We start from the raw sequence: 11,262 nt of genomic DNA on the forward strand, positions 1-11,262 counted from the left end.
AAATGTTTTAAAAGTATGTGACATCTGTGACTCATATACGAGGACGTATACGGAAATATGTGTTAAACTTTTGCAGGAGTATCGACACTCTTGGGATTGCATCGATACTTTCAGTCTGTTTTGGACAAAAAAAGGTCAGTTTTTAAGGGAATTTGACTCGAGGTACCCCAACATTTCAATATATCCTCAAATAAGACTTCAAGCGAGAACAATAATTAATATCAGAACAATAGAAACAGAAATATCTAGATTTAGATAAAACTAGCCTTGTTTGACGCTCGGGAAACGATAAAGACACCTGAGTTCCTTTTAGTAGAATTACGATAATCAGTGGATCCAAGTCAGTGCCACGACACTACATGAGTCGACTGGGCGCAGATGCCCCAAGACTCGATGGAGTAAGTTGGTGGGTGTACGTACAGATGCAAAATTTCGGATCTCACCTAGGAGTATCCGATGGTGCTTCGGCAGTTCTAGAGGGGCGTGTGAGCTCTGAGTTGCAGAATCCCTCAGTCGCACCATATGCCAGCCACAAATTAGCAGTCCAGTAGTTGTACACTCAAACATGTGCCACTTGTCACTTCATCTAGTGAATGCATATAGTATAGTAGAGTTTTCAGTAAGGCACTTAGCTCGTAAGCTCAGCACTCGGAATATATTTTCGTGTGCAGGTTCTTAGGGAGCAAGTCGTGGAGAGTTATCGTCATCAGATATTCCAGTGCAACATATTCAGATTTCCAGAGACCTTTCAGAGTATGTCTTGAGTCATCTTTAGAGGGCATGTACTATTATGAACCTTGTTATGTATTTAGTCGTAACTCTTTTGAAACTCCATATTGTGTTATTTAGCGTATGTATTTTGGGAGCTCCCCATTATTTGTAAACGTCTAAATTTCATATATTTACAAGCAGTTTTAAAAGAAATTTTAGGCCACTATTTTGGTAGTCTCCTGTAACATTGTAATCTATGGATCTTTGGGTCTATCTAGACTAGGGTGTTACAGAAATTGAACTTATAAAATTTTAAGAGAGACAAAAACAAATTTTCAATAGAAAATACAAAAAATTTAAAATATATGATGATTTTAGATTTTTAGGAGGCGACGGACACCTTCTCCCGTAGCTCCATCCCTGATTTATGGGGGGGGAGATTGATACTTTTGATAGTTTTAGACATTAAAACACAATATAGACCGACGCATTAACAATATGAAATAGTGTAATAAACGATACAGTACATCTAACGCGCCACATATATTTAAAATGAACTGATGAGTTCCACTTTATTTGTTCTGTTGAGATTATTATTTAATCAAAACATCTAAATACTAGATCACAAATTTTACTCTTAGTAGAAACTACTAAAATGAGAATGGTTACACAAGTTTTAACAGTTTAGACAATATGACAAGCTAAGATACCCTCAAATGAGCAAAATAATAAAAGAGATTGTAGAGACTAGGAAAATGACTTTTTTCTATAGCATATGCTATTTCCCGAAATAGTCTGTGCAACATGCTTTCGTCTTGCCTGGCCTGTAAATGGTGGCATATGTCTGATCGTGTTTCTACGTTCTCACCTTTGATCTCAGTCGATTTTCACAGAGGAATAGATCTTTCTAACAAACCAAAAGCAAGCATAGAAACCAATGGTTCCTGTCAGGATAAAGAAGGCATATGAAACAATCATCATGTAGCCAAAGTAAAGGATGCCCGAAACCAGCTTCATGATCTCCAACTTGGTAAAGAAATAGAAAGCCGAGTACAACAAAAGGTAAAGTGCAGAGGAGGCGGCGGTTAAGTAGGATCTCCACCACCAATGGTAGTCTTCACTGCACAACTGGAAGTAGCATAGCACAATTGTTATCTCAGCACATGTGATTATTAGAATGATGAACACTATGAAAAGGAAGCCAAAGATGTAATATAATTGGTTCAGCCATATAGATGTCAAGATGAAGAACATCTCAATAAAAACAGCCCCAAAAGGAAGAATTATTGGGAAATAAACCAAGTACAAGTAATTTCCCTATAACCAGATTAGTGAGAATGCAAAATAAAAGCGAAAAAATAATACTCGAAATTGATAACGGAGTTCAGCCAATTGTGCTTACTTCTCTGGACTGCTGCAGATCTTTTACTAAGAGAGAAAATTTACAGGTGTTTACAAAACACTCACTACTCACAAGAAAACTCTCTAGTATTAGGAGAAAGAAATGATTTTTGGGATGGTTTTGAAGCTAAATGAGCTAGGGTATTTATAGTTAAAACTTAAGGACTTAATCTTGTAAATACCCTAAAACCTAGGGATTAATTGTGATTATCCCATTATCATTTTTCAACAAACATCTACCAAACTTTGAAAAACTAATTTTCAAAGAAACATTTACCAAACTTTGAAAACCATTTTCAAGGAAACATTTACCAAACTTTGAAAACCATTTTTTCAAAGTTGGTTACCAAACTTGAAAACCATTTTAACAATCTCCCACTTGAAGACTGATTTTAATCTGTCTTCACACCTCGATCAATGCAATACTTTTCTAGTCTTGTTACTCTAGCATACCAACTGAAGTTGAACACAACTTCAGTTTGTCTGTAGTCACCGTCTTTGTCAACATATCTGCCGGATTTTGAGCTCCACTGATCTTTTCAAGTTTCAAAATCTCATCTTCCAGAAGAGACCGGATAAAATGATATCTCAATTGTATGTGCTTTGTCCTGGAATGAAAAGACGGATTCTTTGCTAGATGTATAGCACTTTGACTGTCGCAATACAAGACATTGTTTTCTTGTTTCTTGCCTAACTCTTCCAAGAAACTTTGGAGCCAAACCATCTCCTTGCTAGCTTCCGTAACAGCGACATATTGCTTCAGTTGTGGAGAGAGCAACTATCTTCTGTAGTTGAGAAACCCAACTCACTGCGGTTCCTCCTAGAGTATAGACATACCCTATAGTGCTCCTTCTGATGTCAACATTTCCGGCTAAGTCAGCATCTACATAGCCTGTCAGTATCATCTCCACCTTTGAAACAAAGTGCTTTGTTTGTGGTACCCCGCAGATATCTGAGGATCATTTGACTGCTTCCAGTGTACCTTGCCCGGATTATTCATGTACCTGCTAACAGCTCCCACTGCTTGATATCTGGTCTGGTACAAACCATGGCATACATCAGACTTCCAATTGCTGAGGCGTACGACACCTTCACCATGTGTGCACGTTCTTCCTCCGTATTTGGTGACTGTTCTTTAGAGAGTCTGAAATGAACACCTAAATGTGTACTTACTGGTTTAGCATCTTGCATGTTGAACCTGGAGAGTACTTTGTTGATGTACTCAGCCTGTGATAATATCAAAGTCTCTGACTTTGTATCTCTCTTGATCCTCATCCCAAAATCTGCTTTGCAGCGCCCAGATCCTTCATAGCAAACTGCTTTGACAATTTTTGCTTCAAGTTTATAATCTCTTGCATGTCTGAGCCTGCAACGAGCATGTCATCAACGTACAACAATAAAATAATTAAGCTATTGTCGAACCTCTTGATGTAGCAACAATGATCTGCTTGGCATCTGGTAAAACCACTGCTACTCATGAAACTATCGAACTTCTTGTACCACTGTCTAGGAGCTTGTTTTAAACCATATAAGCTCTTCTTCAACCTGCATACCAGGTTTTTCTTGTCTGCCTCTATGAAGCCTTCTGGCTGCCTCATATAGATTTCTTCCTCCAAATCACCATGAAGGAAAGTGTCTTTACATCTAACTGCTCAAGATGTAAATTCTCTGCAGCTACAATTTTCAACACCAGTCTGATAGTAGACAGTTTCACGACTGGAGAGAAAATTTTATTGTAGTCAATACCTTCTTTTGCTGAAAACCTTTGACAACCAATCTCGCTTTGTAGCGTTTGCTCCCATCGTGCTTTTCTTTGATCCTGTAAATCCACTTGTTGTGAAGCGCTTTCTTGCCTGGTGGTAATTCAACTAATTCCCACGTCTGATTTGACAAAAGCGAGTCCATCTCATCTTTCATGGAAGACTCCCACTTGACTGAATCCTCCACTTGCATTGCTTCATCATAGCACTCTGGTTCACCATTGTCAGTCAGCAACAAGTAGTGCAAAGAAGGAGAATACCGTTGGGTTGGTTTAGGAATTCTGGAGGAGTGTCTTAGTTCCGGTGTGCCTGGTTCTTCTTGAACTGCTTCAGGACTGATCTGAACATCATTTCCAGAAATCTCCTCAAACTCAGCAAATTCTTTTGTTTCAGCTTCGATATTGGAGCTACTTGATTCTACAGTTGATCTGTCTTTGTACATCACATTCTCATTGAAAATGACATCTCTGCTTCTGATTATCTTTCGATTTTCGTAGTCCCAAAATCGGTAACCGAACTCATCACCACCATAACCAATAAAGACGCATTTGTTGGACTTGACATCAAGTTTACTTCTTTCAGCAGAATCTATGTGTACATAAGAAATACAACCAAACACTCTTAAGTGTGAAAGGTTTATTTCTTTCTTGCTCCAAACTTCCTCTGGTATTCTGCCATCCAAAGGAACTGAGGGCCCACGGTTGATCAGGTAAGCTGCAGTGTTGATAGCTTCAGCCCATAGAAATTTGGGCAATCCGACATATATCCTCATGCTTCTGGCATGTTCATTCAGAGTTCTGTTCATGCGCTCTGCTATTGTCTTCATCTTGATCCCATTGTTTGCGCAGAAATCTCTGAATCTTCTATTTTTGTACTCTCATCCATTATCAGACCTAAACCGCTTGACTTTCAAACCAGTCTTATTTTCCACCATGGCCTTCTATTTTCTGAATGTATCAAAGACTTCTGATTTCTTTTTCAAAAAATAAACCCACACCTTCCTTGTAGAATCATCGATGAAGGTGACATAATATAATGAGCCTGCAAGAGATGGAATTGGAGATGGTCTCCATACATCAGTATGAACCAACTCTAACTTTTCAGCCTTGGGTGTCTTACCAATCTTTGCAAAGCTGACTTTCTTTTGTTTGCCAAAGATGCAATCCTCGCATAGTTCGACATCTACATTCTTTAGATCTGGCAGCTTCCCCTTTGACAAAAGTGTCTTCATCCCTTTCTCGCTCATATGGCCAAGCCTTTGGTGCCATAGGTTTGATTTTCCATCAGCATCTGCTACTGCAATGATATTCTCTAAATTTGATGTTATATAGAGAGTACCAGTTTTCTTACCACGAGCAATGACGAGTGCTCATTTGGTAATCTTTCATTCACAGCCTGAAAAGGTTGTGCTAAATCCTTCACTATCAAGCTGTCCTACAGAAATCAAATTTCTTTTGAGGCCAGGAATATGTCTCACTCCTTTCAGCGTCCAGGTGGTTTGGTTTGGCAACTTTAGTCGGATGTCTCATTTTCCGACGATCTTTAAGGTTTCATCATCAGCTAGATGAAGCTTCCCAAAATCACCACTGACATAATTTTCCATGATTTCTCGGCATGGGTTGGAGTGGAAAGATGCCCCTGAATCTAAGATCCATGATTCAATCGGACTGTTGACGCTTAGAATCATGGCATCACCTGTCTCCTCTGTCACGTTGGCAGATTCCTGTGCGCCGGTATTTTTCTTCAGTGCTCGACAATCTCTTTTAAAGTGACCCTTCTTGCCACAATTATAACAGGTAAAATCTTTCTTTCCCGTTGTGGATTTTCCCCGTGTGGATTTCGATCTGCCATGATTTGAATTTCTTTCTGAAGTTCTCCCTCTGGACTCCGTGTGCAAGACTGAGGAGGTTGATGCTTCACCCGATTCTCTCCGTCGAATTTCTTCGCTCAGTACCAGATCCCGAACATCGTCGAATTTCAATTTACTATTTCCCGGTGAGCTGCTAACTGCTGTAACAGTAGCATTCCAACTATCTGGTAGAGATGATAAGAGAATTAAAGCTCGAACTTCATCATCGAATTCAATTTCCACTGAACTCAACTGAGTTGTGATTGTGTTGAGTTCATTTAGGTGTTGTGACATCGATGCCCCTTCCGTCATCCGCAAATTGAATAATCGCCTCATCAAGTGCACTTTGTTTGAGGCTGATGGCTTCTCATACATACTGGAGAGAGCCGCCATAAGACCCGCCGTGGTCTTTTCCTTTGCTATGTTGAAAGCAACATTGCGGGATAACGTCAGTCGGATAACTCCGAGTGCTTACCTGTCGAGAAGAGCCCAGTCTTCATTCTTCATGCCCTCTGGTTGCTTTCCTGAGAGAGGTTGATATAGATTTTTCTGGTACAGAAAATCTTCAATCTGCATCTTCCAAAAGCCAAAGTCCGCACCATCGAACTTTTCAATTTTCACATTCCCTTCGTCTGCAGCCATCGCTCCCACTCGAATCTGGTTTCGTTTGGATCGTTTCTGACAATTCTTGCGAACCACCGTGTATTAGAACACCTCCGTCAACAAATTTGTATCGCCGACAAAATTTTACTATTCACGAAATTCACTATTCACGTGAATAGTAACCTCACAAAAATTGACAAAATTCACAACCAAAAGCTCTGATTACCAGTTGTTGGGAAATAAACCAAGTACAAGTAATTTCCATATAACTAGATTAGTGAGAATGCAAAATAAAAGCGGAAAAATAATACCCGAAATTGATAACGGAGTTCAGCCAATTGTGATTACGTCTCCGGACTGCTGCAGATCTTTTACTAAGAGAGAAAATTTACAGGTGTTTACAAAACACTCACTACTCACAAGAAAAATCTCTAGTATTGGGAGAAAGAAATGATTTTTTGGATGGTTTTGAAGCTAAATGAGCTAGGGTATTTATAGTTAAAACTTAAGGACTTAATCTTGTAAATACCCTAAAACCTAGGGATTAATTGTGATTATCCCATTATCATTTTTCAACAAACATCTACCAAACTTTGAAAAACTATTTTCAAAGAAACATTTACCAAACTTTGAAAACCATTTTCAAGAAACATTTACCAAACTTTGAAAACAATTTTTTCAAAGTTGGTTACCAAACTTGAAAACCATTTTAACAAGAATACCTCCGATGAGTATAGAGAAGAGTGGCTTCATGTACCATGCCTGCTCCGGTATCTGCCTGGGAATTTTGTTGGTCTTCACAGGGTCTTCCATGGCTGGTTTTTTGAAACCCAAGTAACTGCCAACAAAGACCAATGGAACTGATATACCAAACCATAAGCAAACAAGAGCTATCATTGTCCCAAATGGCACTGCACCAGAAGACTGCTCTCCCCAAATGAGTGCATTCAGCACAAAGAAGATTACAAATAAGACTCCTGGAAACATAAATGATGTTTTCAAAGTATTTCTCTTCCACTATGTGCCCTTGAACATTTTGTATAGACGGGCTGAAGAGTAACCAGCGAATATTCCCATGAAAACCCACAAAAGAACCATAGCAGTCATAAGCCCTCCACGATTGGATGGAGATAAGAAGCCCAACAATGCAAACATCATTGTCACAAGCGTCATTGCAAATATCTGGACACCTGTACCAACATAAACACAGAGTAAACCATAACTGACCGGAGCCCTAAATGCATCTCCATGGAGAAGTTTCCATCCAGTTTCTTCCTGAGCCTCATCTTGGGTTTCCAATTGGTTGTAGTTTGAAATATCTTTATACAATGTTCTCATCATGATCATAGCTATCATGCCAGATAGAAAGAGAACGATCATCAATGAGTTTATGATGGAGAACCAGTGGATTTGATCATCATTCATTAAAAGGTACGTGTCCCAACGAGAAACCCATTTGATATCACTCTCCTAAAGAAAACCACATGTTAATCTATGCATCAGGATATACAGTAAAAAAAGATCAATGATAAGAAGAGAAAAGGGATGCAGAGTACCTTGAAAGTTACATCATATGTGAACACAACCTCCTTGCCTAGGTCGACTTCTTGTGGAACAGTGCTACCTGGAACTATATTTTTGGTGTCTTTATTGCATGTTGTTATCTGAGGATTCTTCTTATCCCATTCCTTGTATTCATGATTAATGCTGTTTATAAAAGCCACACAATGAACAATGACACAAGCAAGTCCTTTAACCAACAGAAATTGACTCTTATCTTAAAAATCTTAGTTTCTATTTTTTTTAAAAGGTCATTTCTAATGTTGAATGACACAAATTCATATGGTTTCCATACCTCTTTTTCCTTGATGACAGTACAAGTTGTTAATTCAACTATATTTTGATGAAACTGAGGAATAATAAATCAAAAAGCACATAAAAAGTTCTCAAGTACTCGAGAACTTTGTGTGGCTATATGTATTCAGAAACAAAAAAGAAATAAAAGAGATACAAGTAACATAGCACTACACCATTTGGCATATATCATCCATACTAATGAACGCGGTTCAACTAAATGCAAAAGGAAAAAGGAAACCAGAGGAAAAAAGGAAAAATAGGTACAAAACCTTTTAGGAGTAACCTCAATCCAACAATTCTAGCAGCATCAGTCTCAGTATCCCTATGAAACATGACCCGGAAGCTCAAGTGGTTGTTGATGAAATACTTCTCCTCCTTGCTCTGCAAAAGGCGTATAGACTGCTAAGATTAAAAAAACAAATTTTGAAGGCAATACCAACTTCCTTGAACATACCCCAGCATAATTCCCTTGAACCCCACACGGAAACCATGTTCATATGTCGTTGACTGACTTCCATCTCTTCTTTGTCTAAGAACAGCAACCGGAAGATTGTCGAGAATCCTGAGCATCAAATCCAGTTAATTTAGTATAAACATACACTGCAAATGCATTAACCACCAATGGAGATAGAGGAGAGTGGCGGGGAAGCAAACAGAGGGGGTCATACAAAACATTTCCATGAAGATTATGGAACAAGGAAACATTGGTGTCATACTTGTTACTTACATATTAACTTGATATTCATCGTCAATTTTTTCCTTGAAATTCTTGTAGAGTCCGCATCAAATTTTATTCGACATACTGCTTTGCAAGGCAGATCCTCCCTCATCTCAAACTAAAGCAAAAGCCATGATAAACGATGAAATAAGAATAGAAAATATAATCTATAAAGCTTTTCATTAAATACCACTTTTAACCAACTATTAGTAAATAACACCACAAAAGGTCATGATGCTCACAGTGTAGACAGAATTCTCTATGCGATCACCGCGTAACACCTCACCCAAATTTTCGGCACTGTTCAAAATCTTGGGTGGCTTACAGTAGTTTAAGAAGTAATAGTCATACGGAAGTTGAGTCTTTGTAGATGATAATTTGTTCACTTTTACATAAAGGGGATCACCCTGTCCAGAATCAGAAAAAAAATAGTACAATTTAAGAACAAAAAAGAGACAAAAACTGTAAGAAAAAGATCTTTAAAAACTTCAGAATCAAAACAATAAAATCTAAACATTTACTCCTCGTATCCCTTTTCCCTGAAACTATAAACGCTCAGTAATATATACCCTAGAGAAGCATGCAAAATAGTTCCAGATCTACTAACTTCAAAGTTCTAAAACCATAAGCCACATTCAAAAACAATAACACATCACTGTCAATTACACTATGAATCTAAAACTATATTAATTTAGGTGTTTGCACATAATTGTTGTCCTTCACATTACACAATCAGGACTCGGGACACATGGTGCTTTAAGGGGCATCATACATCTGGGCAACTCAAAATATTAAGATTGAACTAGAACAATTATTAATGCAAGAAAGCACAATTGGGATTCCATCTTTAAAGCCAAAACAAGTTTAACAGTGCTCAAAAACTCAATACGTTAGCCAATCTCTATATTGAAGACGTTGCAAACTGCAATTCAGTCAATTACACATTCAACATTCCATCATTGGTTAAACAAAATAGGATTTTCTGAGCATTAAGATTAAGAAAATAAACGAATGGCATAAGTATATATGTTTGCTTTGTCTTTAATTTCACTTTAGTAGTTTAGTTTTAACTCGGGCACACTGAACTGAAATGCTTTCTTCAGCTTACACAATTACTAACCCAACATTCAGATTCAAAATTGAGAACAAGCAAATGTGACTTTAAAACGAAAAATCAAATCTAAAAATACCGATCTAGAGGAAATGAATCACCAAAACATCAGATCAAACCTTAAAAACACTAGATCCAACAAGTCCCATCCCCATCAACAAAAACCAACACCAACCCACAAATCAACACAAAAGTTAACGATAAGAAAGCTAAGATAAACCCAGAGAGATGTAGAACAAAAATAGAAAAGAAAAATAGGGTACCCTTTGGAAATCGCGAGGGGCAACACCGGGGAGATAGAAGGAGTGAGTAGTGGATAGCAACAGTAAAAAAACGAAGAAGAGGGTCTTCCTTTGGGTACCCATTTTTCTTCTTCTTCTTCCTCTTCTTCTTCGATTGATAAGGTTACCGCTTCAGAAGAGAGATTGAGAATTGGAAAGAGTTTTGAGATGGATAATAAAACTGTTATAACTGGCAAAGATCGAAAGATAGTATACTACTATACTCCTGTACCAGAGCTTATACCAATTATCATTGTTATTTTGGTTTCTCTTTAATAATTGTGCAAGCAAATGCAACTTTATTGTTCTTCCTAATGGTATTTAACTGGCAAGAGAACGATAATCAAACTGCATTCTAATTCAAACACTTTCTGTTTCAGAAAACCGTTTTCGGGGACAGTCCATCCAAAACTCAGACATTTTTCAAATTGAATAATTCGGAAGAGAGGAAAGCAAAAGGCCAGGCATTGGACTAGTGGAATGAAACCTTATCCCATTATGGAGTGAGAACCTGATATTCTTTTATCAAAAGACATGGCCTCCCCTGATGGACTTTGGAACAGATACACGAGCCACTATCTTAGAGACCATCTTTCTTGATTCCTCCATCGTCATTACTTTAGAAATTTTACTGCTGTAATTCTATCCCGTTACTAATTTAAAGATAGTTTTTTTCTATAATTAATTTGATAACAAATTGGTACGCGACAATAATTTTGTTTAAAAAAATCATATATATAAATGCACGTATATATAAGTATTTTAAAAGATTTTTTTTTTTAATTTAACGTGGATATAAAAAAACATTTATTTAATTATTTTTAATTATTTGATAATAATGTTTATATCCTTGATATATTTGATTTCAACTCTAAGATTTTAAGAGATAATAATAAATCTTAACCACTAAAATTGTTTGATTAGTGTTATTAAAGAAACCTTAATAAGTGATTTAGAACAATAATTAATGT

The 11,262-nt window shown here is 37.4% G+C and overlaps 1 pseudogene; it reads right to left on the minus strand.

Moving 5' to 3' along the window:
* Positions 1 to 1,587: 1,587 nt before the first annotated feature.
* LOC120131867 lies at positions 1,588 to 10,651 on the minus strand (annotated as a pseudogene).
* Between the last annotated feature and the right edge of the window lie 611 nt (positions 10,652 to 11,262).

This window comes from Hibiscus syriacus, unplaced genomic scaffold, assembly GCF_006381635.1.
Source record: "Hibiscus syriacus cultivar Baekdansim isolate YM2019G1 unplaced genomic scaffold, ASM638163v2 tig00110556_pilon, whole genome shotgun sequence".
NCBI classification, from domain to species: domain Eukaryota; kingdom Viridiplantae; phylum Streptophyta; class Magnoliopsida; order Malvales; family Malvaceae; genus Hibiscus; species Hibiscus syriacus.